Here is an 18,777-nt window from a genome sequence, read left to right as displayed (position 1 = left end):
AGGCTGAAGCAGGAGGATCTCAAGGTGGAGTCCAGCCTCAGAGGCTCAGTGAGACCCTGTCTTTAAATGAAAATGCTGGGCCTGGGGCTCAGTGGTGGAGCAGCTGCCTGGCACATACAAGGCTCTGGGTTCCATTCCCAGAACCAGCAAAATAAAACAGGTGGGCAGAGCAGCCTGTGGCCTCCCCTGGGCCTTGTGGTGTTGGAATCACATCCCTCTGTGTTCTATTCTAGACATTTTCCATGTGCTATTAGAACACATGCTTTGGGCTTGCCCACTCAGGTGCCTAAGCATTTGGGATGCAAGGCAAGCAAAGGGACTGGCTAAGCCCAAAAATGTGGTGCCCTGTCACTAAAAGAGGGCCACTGGGTCCAGACCTGGTTTCTCAAAAGAAGCCAAATAGCTGGATTTCTACATGAAAGTTCCTAAGGTTCAAAAAATGGCAAGAGCTGGGCACAGTGGCACATGCCTTCAATCCCAGTAGCTGGCTCGGGAGGCTGAGGCAGGAGGATAGCAAGTTTGAGGCCAGCCTCAGCAAAAGCGAGGCCCCCAGTAACTCAGGGAGATCATGTCTCTAAATAAAATACCCAATAGGGCTGAGGATGGGGCTCATAGGCTGAAGGCCCCTGGGTTCAATCCCCCCACAAAAAATGCAAGTTTAAAGGCACTTTTAAGACTACATGGTCCCAACCAAACCATCCTGTGGGCAGCTCATTGGCTCCTTGTAATCTAAACTGTATTTTAGTTCATCAGATGAGGCCATCCAGCATTAGCACTATTGTGTGCTCAAGACCACATTGGAAAACAGGGGGGATATCAGAACTAGAACCAGCCTCTGCCCCATGGGCTAATGGATTTTGCCCCACAGTGATCGGTGATCATCCCCCAGGTTGGCATTGAAAAGAAAATCTAAGAGGAGCCTTCCCTGGGCCATCTTTGAAGCAGCAGCTCAAGTTGGCCTTGTCCCAGCATGTTCGGAGTCTGAGGCAGGAGGATCAAATGTTGGAGGCCAGCCTCAGAAACTTAGTGACGCCCTCAGCAACTCAGGAGGCTCTGCGTGGCCTGCACACCTGGGGTCTGACCTCATTCTTGTTTCAGAAATGAGGGAGGATGAAGTGGCACTCAGAGGCCATGGCATTTCCCAGTCCTGGGCCCACTTGAGAGCATTTGCTTTCCATAACTTGGTATTTGACAAGATGTCTGTTCCACCTGGTTCTCTTTAGCATCTGCCAACCTAAGTTAGGTTACTGAGTGTCAATTTATAGTTGACCACAGGGCACGGTCCAGGGGAGCTTGCAGACCAACACACTGCTTCCAGATTTGGCCTCACATATTATCCACTATTTCCTGGCCTTTTAACATAAAATGAAGGTCATGTGATAAATCCTTCCTGATTTGTTTGTGTTGTTGTTTTTTTCTTTTTTTTGAACCCAGGGATTGAACCCAGGGGTGCTTAACCACTGAGCCCCATCCCCAACCCTTTTATATTTTATTTAGAGACACATCTCACTGAGTAGCTCAGGGCCTTGCTAAGTGGCTGAGAATGGCCTCCATCTTCCCATCCTCCTGCCTCAGCCTCCTGAGTCTTAGGGATAAAAAGTACGTGACACCATGTTCAGCCTCTTGAATAAATTTTTTATAGATGGCTTTGAATTATGTTTTCAAGACTATAAAATAAAAATCTTTCCTTTCTTGCCTCTGTAGACAGCCCTGGCCCTGGCGATTGCTCAGGAGCTTGGGAGAAAGGTGCCTTTCTGCACCATGGTGGGGAGCAAAGTTTACTCTATGGAGATCAAGAAGACAGAGGTACTGATGGAGAACTTTTGCAGGGCTCTCGGTGAGTGTCACGTTGGAGTGACAGATGGCTGTTGGTTTTCCAGTGCTTTGAAATGTTTCATCTTAAAAATTCTTCTGTGATGTGTTGATTGGAATGCTTGTGTTCTTTTGGTGCTGTTGACAAGACAGGCAAGAGCAGCCAGCCATCCCAGAAGCTTGGGAGGCTGAGGTAGGAGGATCACAAGTTGGAGGCCAGCCTCAGCAACTTAGTGATGCCCTGAGCAACTCAGTGAGACTCTGTCTCTAACTAAAATATAAAAAGGGCTGGGGACAGGGCTCAGTGGTTGAGGGCCCCTGGGTTCCATCCCTGGTACCGAAATAAATAATAAATAAATAAATAGACTAAGAAGTCTACTTGGGGAGCTTTTGATTTAATGCTGAAGGAAAGAAAATGCAGTGGGAGGGTGCAGCATTTGGAAGTGGGGAGATATCATGGGACCCTGTTTCACCCCCCACAGCCATCTGATTTTCTGGTGGCTGGCAATGTGTCTTCCTGCGGTGCCTCTCTGAGGGACTGGCTCTGCCTCTTGATCTTCCCAAGCAGGTCAATGTAAGCACTAAACTATGGGTCTCTCTCTCTCTCTCTCGGGACCATGGCCACTGAGCCACCCCCAGCCCCTCTGTGACACTAATGCTGAACTGAAGAGTTCTAATTCTGAACTGTGTTCAGAAGCTAAGCTTTGTGTCACATTGAACTTAGGCTTTTTATTTTTATTTTTTGCTACCATGGATTGAACCCAGGGTCACTTCAACCCTGAGTTTCGTCCCCAGCCCTTTTTATATTTTATGTAGAGACAAGGTCTTTCTGAGTTGCCAAGGCTGGCCTCCAAATCTCGATCCTCCTTCCTCAGCATCCTGAGGTGCTGGGATTATGCATGTGCACAACCACACCTGGGTTTTACATTTAAAATTTTTCTCTCTATTGTTTTTTCCTCATTTCTCCTTCTCTTTTCCCTTTTCATTTCCTATTTTTCAGGGTCTCACTATGTTTCCCAGGCAGTCCTGAAACTCCTAGGTTCAAACCATCCTCTTGCCTCAGTATGCTGAGTAACTATGGCTACAGATGTGTGCTGCGGTGCCAGGCTTACTTTTCCTTAATTAAACATGTGCCAGTGATTTTATTTAACTCATTAATTAAACATGTGAACCATATTGCAACAGCTCAGGAGGCTGAGGCAGGAGGATAGTAAGTTGGAGGCTAGCCTCAGCAACTTAGCCAGACCCTGAGCAACTCAGTGAGACCTTGACTTTAAATAAAATATAAAAGGGGCTGGGGCTGGGGGTCAGGGGTTGAGGGCCCCTTAATTCCATTCCTGGTACCAAAAAGAACCCCCCAAAAATGTGACCAGTAAGATATCACAACCTTTCAAATACCTGAATATTAATATTTTTAAGAACTTAAATTTTAAAAACACCATTTTTCTGGGCTGGGGCAGGGGCTCAGCGGTAGAGACCCACTTAGCATGTGTGGGGCCCTGGATTCCATCCTCAGCACCACATAAAAATAAAAAATAAAAAAAAATAAAGGAATTGTGTCCATCTACAACTTAAAATTTTTGTTAAAAAACCCATTTTTGTGAGACAAAAACCTGATAAAACTGGTCTTCACACAGTTGCTTGTGTTTCAATGGCTCAGCAGGAACTGAAATGCTTTAAAATTTGAACAAGTAGAGGTCACCAGGCACATTTGATGGGAGTCACTCCTGGGGTGGGGGGTGGGAGACACAGCAGGGGCTTTTGATGGCAGGAGGTGAGGAGAAACTTCTAGATTTTGCCACACAATGAAAGGGCAAGCTGTGGCCTCCCCTAAGACAGGAGCCTTCTGTCCCTGCACCTTTGACTTCCTGTGAAGCTGCAGAGGGAGGGAGAGAGGGTCATCTGTCCCCTCTGTGCCACTCCCTTGACATGATAAAGGTCCCTGTCAGGGACTTAGAAACCGGAGCCAGCAGATGAAACCCGTGTCCTTTGTGCTGTCATGGCCAGAGACAGTGCCTTCAGCCCCTCTCCTGGCCACCAACTGGGCCCATGGTCCATTGGGCCTTCCTCTGTCTACTTGTCACCACCGAGAAACTTCTGGACAAATATGAATGGCTGAGAGACGGGGATGCCTTTCTTCCCCTCCTGGAAAAATTTCATATCACTGTCCCATGACAGTGAGTATGGGCAGGCATTCCATTTGGAGGAATTTCCTCTTTGCTGAATAGAAAAGGTTCTATAAAAAATATCAAAGTAGGCTTAAAAGCCCAGAATTTTCCAAGCTTGACAGAGACTTCTGATACCTTCATGTTGTCTGGGAATTTTTTTTTTTTTTGTACCAGGGATTGAACCTAGGGGCCCTCAACCCCTGAGCCCCATCCACAGCCCTATTTTGCATTTTATTTAGAGACAGAGTCTCTCTGAGTTGCTCAGGGCCTCAGTGTTGTGGAGGCTGGCCTCTAACCCATGATCCTCCAGCCTCAGCCTTCAGAGCTGCGGGGACTCGAGGTGTGTGTAGCTGCTCTGGGCTTTGTTTGGGAAGTTTGTCTTGGGGTTCAGGAGCTGGGAATTTGGTTCATCAAACACAGAATGTGGCTTCTCTTTTGGGTGTTTTCCAAAAGGCCCATTTAGAGGCTCTCAGGTGGATCACAGGCAGAGGATAGCTGGCCTTTAGCTTCCTGTCTTGAGTGTCCTTGTCCTGGTTAAGTTTCTGGAGAAGAGAAGGCAAGGGATGGTGTGATAAGATAATGCCCCCCCCCCCTTGAACAGTGGGAAGTGGCCTGAATGTCGGATCCTGTGGCCATGTGTCTCTGCCTTTGGGACACTTCTATATCAGCTCACAGAGAGCCCGATGGCCACCTGCCAGAAGAAGTCCTCTGTGGCCTTCCCATTTGTGAGGAGAGCAGCGAGCCTCATCTCTTCTTCTTCTTTTTTTTTTTTTTTTTTTTGAGGAGGGGAACCAGGGATTGAACCCGGGGCACCTAACCACAGAGCCACCTCCCAGCCCTGTTTTGAATTTATTTGGAGACAGGGTTTCACTGAGTTGATCAGGGACTCACTGGGTTGCTGAAGCTGGCCTCCAGCTCACCATCCTCCTGCCTCAGCCTCCCGAGCTGGGATGACAGGTGTGGGCCACCGCTCCCTGTAGTGTTGCTCTCCACCCATGATGGTGGCTCCGTGTTGTACTGTAAGGTGACTTGTCAGTTCTTGTGCTGTGGCAGGTTGAGGTAAGAAGGTTGTTGGTGGGGAGGGGATGGATGTGAAGAGAAGGATGGTCCTGCTTCTCACTGTGTCCCCATCGGCCATCCGTCCCAGGGCTGTGGATAAAAGAGGCCAAGGAGGTCCATGGGGGGGGTGACCGAGCTCATGCCATGTGAGACCGAGAACCCCATGGGTGGCTACAGCAAGACCATCAGCCATGTGATCATAGGGCTCAAGACAGCCAAGGGCACCAAAAAGCTCAAGGGGAGTTCATCCTGAGCCCTGCCCTCGGCACTGCGGCACCAGGCAGGTGGTGTGACCTCTGTGTCCCTCTTTCCTTGGTCTCTGCACTGTTGATGCCATATGGGACACTCAGGATAACACCGTGTAGTATAAAGGGACACATTGTAGAGGGCTTGGACATAGGTCCAAGTAGTTCTTTCTTTTCTCATTGCTCCTGGGAGTTGTGTGGTTAAGTCAACAAATTGCTTCTGCCATCTCATCCCCCGCATGATGACCATTGGCCAGCCAGGCACAGTGGAGCACTCCTGTCATCCCAGCCGCTCAGGATGCTGAGGCAGTAGGATCACAAGGTTGAGGCCAGCCTCATCAACTTAGTCAGGGTCCTGAGCAGCTCAGGAAGAGCCTGTGTCTAAATAAAAAATGGGGATGGGGATGGGGCTCAGGTGTAAGTCACCCCTGGTTTCAATTCCTAATACTGCCCCCTCACCTCCCCATAAAGTCAAAGTGGACATAATTTTGTTTTCTTTTTTCTTTCTTTTTCATAATGTTTTTACTCATCCACTGTTGTTATGATTGACCCACACTAGCTCTGTACCTGTCCCCTGCTGCATAACCAGGTCCCCTGCTGCGGGCTTCAGGAGGTATTTTACCTGTGGTTCCTCACAGCTGTGTGTCCATGTGCGCAGGTGCCATAAATCTCATTTCCCCTGTTTTCCAGATCAAGGCCTCAGGCTCAGAAAGGGGCTCTGCAGTCATCCTGCATCCAGTGCTGGCTGAGGGGCAGGGTGACTGTGAGTCCTCTGGTACTGGGTGACCCCTGAGAGTCCTCTGAGCTCTCTGAGACTCAGATTCTCTTCTCTAGACCACTCTCCATCCACCATAGAATCTTTCCATCTTTCCCCCTTTTATAATTTGATGGTTCTTTGATTCTCTGAGGTGGTTTCTCGGTCACTGCTTTATGGAGATCATGAAAATATCACTTCTTCCAAGGGCTATTTTTCTGTTTCCTAATGGGGCCTTCATCTCAGGAGCTTGGCTCTGCAAACCTCTCTCTCTCTCTCTCTCTCTCTCTCTCTCTCTCTCTCTCTCTCTCTTTAATCCCTCCCCACATCCTGTCCACCCTGGATTAATGAGGTTCTGAGAAGGTGGCCTCTTCTCAGGAATGACACCTTGAGCCAGTTCATCTGGAAAATCAACCATATAAAAGTGCCTGAGAGGAAAAGAGAAAAATTGTCCTCTTCCCTGTAGGAGAGAGGACACAGGAACACAGTGAAAATTTGAGCCATCCATTGGTCTGCTTTGTCCAGCTTCTTGAAGAAAAGAGCCTAATGGAAGAAGAGGAAAATTGTCTCTGATCCCAGCAGCTTGGGAGGCTGAGGCAGGAGGATCGCGAGTTCATAGCCAGCCTCAGCCAAAGTGAAGCCCTAAGCAACTCAGTGAGACCCTGACTCTAAAATGCCAAACAGGGCTGGGGATGGGGCTTGGTGGTGGAGGGCCCCTGAGTCCAATCCCTGGTACCCCCAGCCTCCCCCAAACCCAAGTTCTTCTGGGCAGTTTTCCCACATGGATGAGATATTGGGACAGAACGACCTCAGGTGCGTTGTGTGGAGTTGTGAAGTGTCTGAGTTTGAAGGAGGCTTATGAATCTTGGCCTGGGTACTCCCCACCCCTGGTCCTGTTTGCAAAATGCCCAAAGGAGGCCAGAGAGGCTGGTCTCTGCTAAGCTCCTGGCAGCTCTGTTGGGGTGCAGTTGTGAACATGATCCACCCATTTTAAGTGTGTGTTGCCCACAGGATTTTGAGGCATGACGTAGTTTACTCTCCCCATCTTAATTCTAGAACATTGTCATGACCTTCCAAGGGACCTAATTCCCATGAATGGCCACCTGCTGTCCTTCCCCCTTGGCCTTTGGCCACCACATACTGACTTTGTTTCTGGATTGGCCTTTTGGGGGCCCCCTCCTGCCGAGGGAGCCCTACACTGGGTGTTAGTCCGTGTTGTGTCCCCTGCTGCCCCCCTTTGACTATAGACTCTGTCTGGGACAGAGTTCAGGTGTGTTTCCACAGGGTGGCCATCTGTAGCAGCTGCTCTGGAAGCTCAGCCTCAGGACCTGTCTGCCATCTGGGTCCTGTAGAGGCTGCTGTCCTTGCCCAGTGCACACCCCTAGGGAAGAGCAAGGCCCCGTTTAGCACCATCACCCCAAGATGTGTGTGTACAGCCCAAGTATGGAAGACGCTAGAATTTGCTTTCTTCTGGTCCTGGGATTCAAACCGAGAGTTGTGGCCATAGTGAACCAGTGCTCTGCCACTGAGCTGTGCCCCAGCCCCAGGGACTAGCTATGTGGTCTACACTGGCCTCCACCTTGGTGATCCTCCTTCCTCAGCCTCCTGACCCAGACAGTTTGGGGGGATTCCAACTTATATTTCTCTTCTGAGCTGGACTCCTCTGCGGGTGCTTCTGGGTGCTGTCACATAGAGGAGGAGACCAAGGCCCAGAGAGCTGGAATCACGGGCCACATCAAATGCAGCCTCAGGTGGCTAAGCAGGAAGCTCTGGTGTCCCTAACCCAAGGACTGGAGCTGCAGTGGTGATCCTGGGGGATGCTGTTGGGCGTGGCCATCGACACATGTACCCTCTAAGAGCAGCCGGGTCCCTGTGAGAATGCTCCTACCACTTTGCAACCCCTGAAGGCAAGGCAAGGAAGAGTAATGGTGATGTTCTCTTGTCTCCTACAGGCAGACATGGTCACCCTCAGGTTCACCTCCTGGTGTGCTAAGCCCCCAGTCTAGGCTCTTGTGCCCTGCCACAAACCTTCATACCCATCCACTCCTGGGGTGGCTGGCAACTCAGGTGTCTGTCTGTCTGTCTGTCTCTCTCTTATGTTTAGTCCTGTGAACTGAATCAGTAGTGCTTAAGCAGGGAGCCAGAAGCCTGCCCTTTTTATTTTGCTTTGTATTGTCTTCAGAGAGAGTCTCCCCTTGCTAAGTTGCTGAGGCGGGCCTCCAACTTGGCGATCCTCCTGCCTCAGCCTCCCGAGTCCCTGGGATGACAGGTGTGCACCCCTGTGCCTGGCCCCTCAGGTCTCTTACAGAAAAGTTTCTTCCCTCGGGGTCAGAAGGAACTGGAATTTGCATCATGGTTGTCTGAGTCCCCTTATGTCTGGTTTGGTTTGGTATTAGCTGAACCCCAGCATTTTTGAAAGTCTGCAGAAGAAGCGAGTTGAGGCCAGGGACGTCATCTACATGGAGGCCAACAGCAGGGCTGTGAAGATATGCTCCCGGGGGACCGCGCCATGCCTGATGGTCTGCAGAGGGAGACCTGGGTGACCAGGGAGTCACATTGCTCAGCGGAGGTGGGTGGGGGAAGTTCAGCAGCTGTCCCTTTACCTAAGTCACCTTGGCTTTTCTCTGTCTTCCTCTCCTGGTGACTTCAGCAGGCAGAGTGCTCAAGACCCAAACCCTGTGGGGGGCAGGGACCAGACAGCCTTCATCCCTTCCCGCTGCACCAGGCATTGTCTTCCATTTTCCTTTATCTCCCTGGTGTCCCTCCCTGAGTCCTGAGCCAGGGGACTGCACCAGGTGGCTCCTCCTCTATCTGCTGCTGCGTCCCATGGTGGCTGCACCTCCCTGGTTCATGGATGAGCCTAAGGCCTCGTGTCACCCATAAATCACCACCTAGAATAGCCCGGGCTCTAGGCTCCAGTGAGTCCCCTGAATGCTCTTTTATCAGGAGTGAAAAGAAAGGGGAGAAAATCTTCCAGAAAGTTTCAGGTGTTGCCCGGGCGGGTCTGGGAGCCCAGTGTTGCACCAGGCCATGGGGCACAGGTGGAGGGTGACATTGGGGGCCCTCAGTGGGCAGCGGAGACCTTTCTGTCACTGAGCTCTCTGTGGTCCCGGTGCCCCATGGTCTGCTGGCAGAGGCAGGCAGGTGCGACTCCTTGGCTACGGAGTTCACCCTGGAGGCCTAGGAGGACATGCCCTGCCCAAGGGCGACGTGGACAAGAAGAAGGAGGTCATCTAGAATGGGACTTTGCATGACCTGGACGTGGCCATCACCAGGCACCAGGGACAGGCCTTGTGGTCCAGCACATTCCCAAGGCCCTGGGAACCAGTGTTCAGGGCCATGCTGTCCTCCTGGAGGCCTTCTGGGATGCTCAGCAATGAGCACGACATGAGCTTCGTCCCCTGTCCCAATGTCCAGATGCTGTCACAGCTGATCTCTGGGCATGGTCTGCCCCTGGCCGCCTGCCAGCCTGCTGGGAGCTGCTCTCCACCTTGGGCTGGGGGTTCCTGGCGGGAGCCTTCACAGGGCTTCAGACAGCCTCACAGAGGCCCCAGCCTCTGCAGAGCTCAAGCCCCGAGTCCTCCAGCTCCCAGCTGGCGCTACTCTGGGCCCCGCTGGACAGAGAGTCAGGTTTGCTCTTCATCCTAAAGGGGGTCTCCTCCTCCCCACCAGGAATGGGCTTTCTGCCGGGAATCTGGTTTTTCTTTTTGTCCCACAGAACTTTGCCCAGGAGAGGCCAGAGACTCTTGGGATTGGAGTTTCTTCCTACCTGGCCGGAGGGTTTTTTTTTTTTTTTTTTGTACTGAAGCTTAAACCTCAGGGTGCTTACACATGGAGCCCCATCTACAGCCCTTTTTATATTTTATTTAGAGACAGGGTCTTCCTGAGTTGCTCAGGACCTCACTAAGTTTCTGAGGCTGGCCTCCAACTTGTGGTCCTTCTGTCTCAGCCTCCCAAATCGCCAGGATTTTTAAAGACACATGCCACCACACATGACTCAGCTTGATTCTTGCAGGTCAGGGGAAACCTCGAGGGGATCCCTCTGAGTTCAGGAGCCCCTCATCGTTCCCAGGGGAGCTGTGCTGGGCCTGTCCACCTCAGGCTTCCAAGTTGAGTGACATCAGGGACCCTCAGGAGGCAGGAGGATGGGCTTTGGTAGCTGCCTTAGAAAGTCCTCTCTCCTACAGGGGAGACTAGACATCCTGTCCATGATGGGCCAGTTGATGAAGCCAAAGAAGACAGAGATCACAGGGAAGATGCATGGTGAAGCTTGAGCCCAGAGCCGAGTTGAGGCCCTGCCTCTGACGTGCTCCCGGCTCTGAGAGCCCCCCCCCCCCCCCCACTGCACGGCTCTGAGTCTTCACTCCCGTAGGAAGCTGTGGCCAAACTGTGTGCTCTGGACCCGCTGAGGTCAGCATCTGCTTCCTTTGAGGCCCCAGAAAGGTGCCGACTTTGACACCAGGCAGTGGGTCTCCCTTGCTCCTTTGTGGACTTATTTTTTTTTTTTAATTTTTTATTTTTTGATGCCAGTGATTGAACTCAGGGTTCTCGACCACTGAGTCCCGTCCCAGCATTTTTATTTTTTATTTGGAGACAGGGCCTGGCTGAGTTTCTTAGGCCCTTGCTAGGTTGCTGAGGCTCGCCTCCAACTTATGATCCTCCTGCCTCAGCCTCCCCGGCTCCTGGGATGACAGGTGTGTACCACTGCGCCCGGCTCTTCCCCAATTTTATGTCCGTCTTGGGCCCATTACCACTTTACTCCCTGAAAACGTAAGTTCAACATGAATCCAGTGTTGCCTTGAGGCCTCGCAGCAGCCTAAGCTTCCTCCATGAGTGGCCAAGAGCAGATCTGTCACTGAACTCGGTTTTGACAGCCCCACATCATGGCTCTGGGAGAGGACAGGCCTCAGATCCCGGTTCTTTGGGAACAGCTCCATCCTGATGACAGGGGACGCTGGTTTGGAAGGTGAGGGCTGAGACCTGAGGTGGGTCTGCTGTTCTGTAAGGGCTGATGCTTCTGGGGCCGAGGCTGGGCCTGCTCTCACCCTCCTTGCTCAGGTTTCCTGGGGAGAGGATTCTAACTGCACTTGATGGAAAGCTCATTAACCTAAGCATTGTCATGCACGGCCCCCAAAAGAGCTCCTTGACTGAGTGCAGAAGAGGGGAATTCACATTTGAAAACACATCTCCCTGGAGCTCCCAAATGAGGTGTCTTGGCATCAGGGTCAGGGCTTGATGGGGCAGCTCCTGGTCATTATGCCCCACACAGCTCCACAAAAGGCGTTTTGTGGCATTTGGGGGCGATCATGCCTGTTTTATTTTTTTTAGATGAGGGTACAGGGATTCAACTCACAGGCTCTTGACCCTGAGCCCTGTCCCCAGCCCTATTCTGTATTTTATTCAGAGACAGGGTCTCAACTGAGTTGCTCAGGGCCTTACTAAGTTGCTGAGGCTGGTCTCCAATTTGTGATCCTCCTGCCTCAAACTCCCAGGCTGCTGGGGTTATAGGTGTGTGCCACCACAGCTGGCACGATTCTTGTTTTCAAATGATGACACCAAACCTGGAATGGGTCCAGTACCCAGCCTGGGGTCAGAGAGCCAGTAGGAGAACCAGGCTGCAGGGTTGGGTCTTGATTGAATTTAGGTGTGGAGAAGAGAGCAGGTGACATTTCCCCACTGGCTGGGACCCTGTCCAAGGCGAGGTCAACAAGGTGGTGAACAAGTACATTGACCAGGGCGTGGCTCAGAGGGTCCCCAGCGTGCTGTTTGTGGATGAGGTGCACATGCTGGACATCAAGGACTTCACCTCCCTGCACCGAGCTCTGGAATCTTCCATCGCCCCCATCGTGATTTTTGCCTCCAATCGAGGCCACTGTGTTATCAGGTAGGTGCTGCCAGCTGTCCCTGCTGCCCGGGTCTGTCCCCTCCCATGATGTCACAAGTCAGGATGGGACGAAGGGAGTGCATGTTGCCCCTAGGAGGAGACAGCAGGGGGACTGAAGGCCGCAGCTGCCGTGTCCCTGATGGGCAGGGTCTCCACGGGCCTCTGAGGCTCGACATTCCTGTGAGGAGCAAAGGCCTGAGGAGGTGGGGCCGCTCTGGTGACCTGAGTGTCAATTTCCTCACACTGGCTCCCAGAGGCCAGCAGAGCCCATTTCATCTTCAATGAGGACACTGAATGACATTGCACCTTGTCCCTTGGCATAGGTGGGAACACACATTTGTCTCTGAATTGGTTCTTCTTAGCTCCCCATGACAGCAGTATGCATCCTGCCATGTCACCTACACGGGGTGTGATTTTCATTCCTGTGACTGGCCCTGCTGTGGGGTGTCCCTGGTTGTGTTCCTATGTGAACATGGGAAAGTGACGTCCATTTATTTTCCTGCATCCCCCAGTCCCTCCCCTCCCTTCCCTTTGTCTCATCCAATGAAATTCTATTCTCTTCTCCCCTATTGTGAGTCAGCATCTGCATGTCAGAGAGGACACTCAGCCTTTGGCTTTTGGAATTGGCTTACTTAAGCAGCACAGTCCTCTCCAGCTCCACCCATTGACCTTCAAATGCCATCATTTCATTCTTCTTTATGGCTGAGTAATATTCCACTGTGCATAGGGACCACAGTTTCTTTATCTGTCCATCTGCTGAGGGGCACCTAGTCTGGTTCTGTAGCTTGGCTACTGTGAGTTGAGCTGCTCTAAACACTGAGGAGAACGCAGGTCTCTCCAGGAACAAAACCAGTAAGGACAGTAAGACCTTCCTGAAGACACAGTGGGGCGCCTGGCCCCTGCCTGGCCTCAGCCTGCCTTTGAGTATAGCTGCTCCAGGCTGTGGGGACAGGGGGTCTGGTGCAGAATTGCTCGGACACATCTTTAGCACAGTGGCCCTGCTATCTGCACCACAGCTGGGGGACATTCCTCCCTGGGTCCCTGGGCTGGAGGTCTCCCGCCTTCCCTCAGGCCCATTGGCTGCAGTGGTCAGGTGGCGCCCTCAGGGTTTTCTGTCTTCCTGGTTCAACAGGAGCTGGGCCTGGGCCTTCTCAGCACAGGTGGCAGGAGGGCCTCTTCCACCCCAGCAGCCGAGGGCTATGGGGACGAGTCCCTGAGAATGCATGCTGGGGCAGGAATTAGAAAAGAACCCTGTGGTCCAAGTGTCTCAGGACGGCTAGAGCCAGAAGTGACCCCCCCATTTGCCCAGACTGGCTGCTGAGTGACAGACAGTGGGAAATTCAGTTGCTCTCAATGGAGAAGCCCCATCTCAGGAGCTAGGGGACCACAGCACCAGGCCACCCACAGGTCCCTGCCACTGGGTGCTCCCTTGCCCTTGGGATCTGAGCGAATGACCCAGGTTCATGGGCAGCATTGTGTGGTCCCCCCAAGTCCCCTGACGTGACTGAACAAGATGAGGGCAAAAGTACCTCCTGCAGCTTGGGGGCAGCTGGTGTCAGTCTGGCCAGCTGCTGGGGGAGCTCAGGGCACCCTGAGTAGCATTGGGGGCCAGGGGCCCTTCAGCCACCACCTGATACTGTAGGAGTCCCCTCGCTGGTTCCCCATACTGGATCTCCTCACTGGGTCCCTATCAATGGGTCCCCCCACTGGTTCCCCTATCTGGGTCCTGCCTGGCTGGCCAAGGGCTCCACGTGGATACATGGCACCCCCTGCTGGGGAGCCCTGCTCACAGCCCTCCCCAGGGTCCCTGGCCTGGCCAGCAGGTGTCTACAGAGAGTGCTGCTCTGTCCACCCTGAGCCCCAGAGAAAGCTCCACGGGAAGGTGGCTCTGGCCCGAGAACCTGCCTGTGAGGATGGAGCCCCATGGTCTCCAGAACAGGACTCTGGTGCCTAGTCCCGGGGACGTGGTTGAGTAGCACTGAGGGACATGGCCCTGCCCCCCAAGCCCAGGAGCATGGGCTGTGACCTGGTGTCCAGGGAGCATGCAGCCCAGAGGCAGGCTGGGCTGTGACCAATGCTGGACTGGGCCAGGACCCAGGGCTCTGGGCAAGATGGGGTTGGGGCGGGGGCTGAAGAGTATCTGGGACATGAGCACACTGTCGGCGACTTCTGACCTGCTGCCCACAGGCTGCTCCCAAGGGGACCTTCCCTCTCCCTGCCTCACAGACCCATGTCTGACCCCGGAACTCATGAGGGACAGGGGAAGAAGGTATAGTGTTGGCAGAGGGCTTTTTCTCCTGGCTTCGCACGGGGGACCTCGGGGGCAGTGGGAAGTCTTGACTTGCTGAGAGCCCGTGGGGCTGTCCTGACTCAGGGACCTGCCCAGGCTAGAGCCAGCAAGTGTCCACCCCAGCAGCACCTGGCTTCAAGGCCCACCCCCCACCCAATGCATTTAGAGACAGAGACTCACTGAGCTGCTTACTTAGCATCTTTCTTTTGCTGAGGCTGGCCTCCAGGTACGATCCTCCTGCCTCAGCCTCCCAAGCTGCTGAGATGACAGGCGTGGGCCTCTGCAGCATCCAGTCTTTTTTAAAAGTCTTAGGTGGTGAGTCTGGATGGCGGACTTGGCCTCCTCGTTTTCTTCTGTGTGGGGCTAAGGAGGGAGCCCAGTGCCTCCCGTGCCAGGCTAGCTCCAGGCCATAGGCGCCAGGCCATAGGCAGTGGTGTGGCCTGGTCCCAGTGGGAGCCTGTGGCCTAGTCCCAGGTGGGGCTTTGAACAGCCCTCTATGAGATGCAGCTCCTACACCCTGGAAAACTCAAGCAGTGCTTAGTGTGTCCACAAAATCGCAAGGCTGCCACCATAGTCGGTTTTAGAACACTGCAACCCCCATCCCTGTCAGCCATCCACAGCCCCTCTGCTGCTGTGTCCCATCCATCACCCTGACCTCAGGCAGTGGGAGGCTGCTTTCTGTCCCTTAGCCATCTGTGGCTGTGTGGGGTGTGACTGACAGGATTCACCCTTGTCCTCCAGGCCCTTGAATCCCCCGTGGCTGAGGAGCGCCCACTGCATGGGGCCTTCACCAGCTCATGGATATGTGCACTCATCAGTCCCAGCCCGTTGGGAGGTTTGGCTGTAGGAGTGATGCTGCCGCAGATGTGCAGGGAGTGCAGTTTCTTTCTTTTGGATCTGTGTGGAGAGGTAGAGCTGCTGTGTCACACAGCACCTCTGACCTTCCAAGGAACTGCCAGTAAGATGGCTTTATTGCCATACTCCTACCAGGAATGTCTGAGGGTCTTGGTTTTTCCATATGCCACTTGACATCTGTTACTGTCCACTGTAGATGTCCCGGTGGGTGTGTGGTGGCCTCTCACTTGATTTGCATTTGCCAAGGGCCAGTGAGACTGCATTTTTTGTGTTTTATTGGCTATTTGTATATCTTTGTAGAAATATCTGTTTGTATCCTTGGCCTTTTTTTATTATGTTATCTTTTATTATTGAATTTTAAGAGCTCTTTATATATTGTGGATATGGCTTAAAGTCATCTTTAAAGGATGCCATTTTGGAGAAAGAGTCAATAAAAGCAGAAAAATTGGTGGCAATATATAAAAACCTGGATAGATCTGTATCTAAACCTGAGGATGAAATATTCTTTCTAGAAAAAGAGCTACAAGAAGAGAAAACTAAACATTCTCAACAGGATGAATTGATAGTGGGATATATAAAAAAATTAAGTTTCTAGTAGATAAATCAAAATTCCTCAAATCACAAATACCTGAAAGTAAAACAACATTGAGAATATGTCAAATAAATAAAGGAGTTACGGTAGCAATAAAAAATTCTTTGAATAAAAATCCCCAACTTCAGGAAAGTCAAAATTAGCTTTTATAAGAAGTTGAAGTATGAAAAGAAAAACTGAATTGCCTTAATAAATGGCACATGAACACTCTAAAGTACATGCAGAACAAGTTTTAAAAAATAAAGAAAATCACATTAAGTCTCTGAATGAACACTTGCTGCAGATGAAAGATTGGGTTCCTCTGCTTGGAGAAGTTCTAACAGATGGTGGTAACTTGGAATTGGAAATGGAAAGTGAATCAGAAATTGGTGCTCACTTAGAAGATCAGCCAAAAGGAGCTTTAAAAACTGGTTTATGTTGCTAAGTTAAATGCCTCTTTTAAAAGCTTAGAGAAAGAAATAAAATTTTTACTTTATTATCTGAAGTAGGTAAAACAAAGGAAGACCTTATAGAACATTAACAATCTTAAGCCAGAACAAGCATCTTTTTTATATTCTCTTTTTTAAAATTTTTATTTATTTTTTATTAGTTGTTCAAGACATTACAATGATCTTGACATATCATACATTTGATTCAGATAGGGTATAAATTGTCATTTTTCCACGTGTACAGATTGCAGGATCACATTGGTTATACATCCATGTGTATACATACAGCACACTTTGCAAGCAGAAAATACAGAATTTGAAAGTCAAAAATCAGAATCTTTAGCATAAACTTAAAGTCATGATGGAACTATATCAAGAAAATGTAATGAAACTCCAAAGGAAATTAATAAGAGAAGAAAATTACCAGGTAGAGCAAGAGGAGAAACATTCCAAAGTGGAGGAAAAGATAAGCCATATAATTAAACCACTGGAGACCTATAGAAAGCAAGCCAAAGATCTTGAAGAATTTGAGAGAACCATTTGTTCTTATCAGGCACACTTTATTTACTATGAAAAAAAAGCACATGATAATGTGTTGGCAGCTCAGAATGCTGAAAGATACCTCAATGATTTAAGGAAACAAAATGCTCTCAATAGACAAAAATAAACTGAAATGGATTTCAAATTTAAACTTGTGGAAAAATATCCTTCTGTGCTTGATGTTTCATATTCAGTCTTTGCCAGCAGAATTCCCCAAATAGTTCCTCACCATTGAGTCAAAATTCATGTGAAATAAGACCTTCTCATTCAGAAAAGAAGGGTCCACTCATACTCTCACCTTTGGTGCCATTGGGAGGAGAAAGAGGCCAAGGGGCCCATAGAATCCTCTGGACCATCTTATCAGCAGTTCAAAAAGAGAATCAAGCTGTGATTTGTGAAGTGATCTTCAGAGAGCACCTTCTGGTGCTGGGCCTCTGGCACCTCCATGGGAACAGGCCCATAGGATAATGATCCTGCCACCAGCCACATCTTCCTCTACAAAGGCAAGATGGATGTTATTCTAATTATGGTAGTAGACCATCTTGATAAGCAGAAGTCAGAAGTTCCAATATGCTGCCCTTGGATTAATTGGATGGGCCTCATCTTCAGAAATGAAAGCCAGTAGAAAGGATACCAAGTTGATCTTGGTGATTCCAATGAAACTGATTCATCTCTCCCTGCTGAAATCCAAGCAACTGACTCTGGCTTTGCTTTCTTACCTTTCCCTCATATCAAACATCTGTTGTTTCCAATGGATCCAAGGAGTAAGTTCATGAGAAGAGGACCTTTTTTTCTTCCACCTCCTCCAGAAAACATGTATGGAGCATCTCAAGAATATTTTCCAACCAAGGCCACCACCCCCTCCATTCTCAATGGGACCATGATGTTTTCTTCATTATCTCCCCCCAGAGCTGGATTTCCTCTCTCCCCTGCATTCTGAAAGTAGAAGTGAGTTCCCTTCAGGGTGGATTCCACCTTCAAAAGATTCTGCTACTGAACATTCAGAAGTACAACAGGAAACTTGACAATAATTTTTTATCTGCCTTCAAAAGTAATATAGTTCTCATTTTTAGTTTATGTAAGTGCTTTTATTTAAGTGATTATAATTTTGCTCCAATTGAAGCTTGATGAGATTATAATTCTGAGGATAGTATTTTATAAATAAAGATGGTTTATAAATCTTATGAGTGAATTATTTCCATTTTATCTTATTTAAGAGAGTATAACATTTAATTTGAGTAATCCACTATTATATGAGCAACAGAGTTTTAAATATGTAATCTTTCAGTTGGGGATATTTTAAATTCCAAAGACTGTCCCTTTATACAAAGAAACCTATTTACTGTGATTGTAGCAAATGTGAAAGTAATTTTATGCTTAATGAAAGATTTTAATTGATTTAAAGTCTTGTTTGGCATTGATAATGATAATAAAAATCTGCTACTTTTTCCATTAAAAAAAGTTATAACTAGAGCATATTAAGAGTAAGCCAGGAAACACAATTAAACATGTCATGGAAATAGGAGATTTTGGATACAGAAAAAAATTACAATTCTCAGAAAACTTATAGGAGTTGAAAACCATAATTTAAGTTCACTCTGTCCCTGTTTTTTCTTACATCTTCTTTATTTCATACACATGATGCTGATATGGGGAGTGTTCTAGTCTTTGTTTTGTTCCCAGGGAGAGTTTTGTAAAATGCAAATAAATTATTAGGACACTGAAATAAAGAAACAAAGACATAACTCAAAATTTTGTTATTGTTAGATTCAATAAGCATAAAATGACTCTGCTAAACTACTATAACATGTTTGAAGTTCTTATGTTCAATTTCTATATCATTTCAAATAAGTAATAATTTCCAAAACTGCACCAGTCCAGAGGTGACACTTTGAACAATGCTTCCCTGATAGAGACCAAGAAAGAACATTTATAAAAAATACCCTAATTAAGAATTAGTGGTTAAAGCTTTTATTCAAGTATAAATATGTTCTTCAGTTTTTTGTGAAGATTATATATTTAAGTCTAAAATAAATACAGTAATATAACTTTCTTCTTAAATATAAACAGTAGCTTTATCACAACTGATGGCCAGTGAAGACTTTCAATGATACTTGAGCCCACAATTAATTTAAATGAGGAAAAAGTTG

General features: G+C 49.2%; 1 pseudogene; it reads left to right on the top strand.

The window, feature by feature from the left end:
• Positions 1–1,704: 1,704 nt before the first annotated feature.
• LOC139707037 (ruvB-like 1) lies at positions 1,705–13,243 on the top strand (annotated as a pseudogene).
• The last annotated feature ends 5,534 nt before the right edge of the window (positions 13,244–18,777 follow it).

The sequence above is a fragment of the Marmota flaviventris genome, chromosome 9 (assembly GCF_047511675.1).
Source record: "Marmota flaviventris isolate mMarFla1 chromosome 9, mMarFla1.hap1, whole genome shotgun sequence".
Lineage (NCBI taxonomy): Eukaryota > Metazoa > Chordata > Mammalia > Rodentia > Sciuridae > Marmota > Marmota flaviventris.
This window is presented reverse-complemented; position numbering and strand designations above follow the sequence as displayed.